Source organism: Bison bison, unplaced genomic scaffold, assembly GCF_000754665.1.
Source record: "Bison bison bison isolate TAMUID 2011002044 unplaced genomic scaffold, Bison_UMD1.0 scf7180017864295, whole genome shotgun sequence".
NCBI lineage: Eukaryota > Metazoa > Chordata > Mammalia > Artiodactyla > Bovidae > Bison > Bison bison.
Genome location: NW_011494867.1, coordinates 12,655,733 through 12,656,041, shown reverse-complemented (window position 1 = coordinate 12,656,041; position 309 = coordinate 12,655,733).

Below are 309 nucleotides of genomic sequence, written 5' to 3'. Positions count from 1 at the left end.
CCAGGGCAGGAAGCCACAGCAACCATTTAATTTGCCAAGGGTTCGTGCTACCGAGTAAGCCAACTAAGCCACTGTGCACGGGGCTCAGCACTGTTGAACAAACACGGCGGAGCGACAGGCGCCGCGTCCCCGGCACAGCTGAAGGGGGAAGAGGAAGGGGCGCGGCCACGCTGCTTCTAGGCGGACACCACTCCGAGCCCGAAGGCCCAGGCCGGTTTGTATAAACGGACCATGAAGGACTACGGAAGCAGCCATCCCCAGGAACAGGCCCCACCATTCGCCCGGAAACGCGCGAGAGGCGAACCGGAA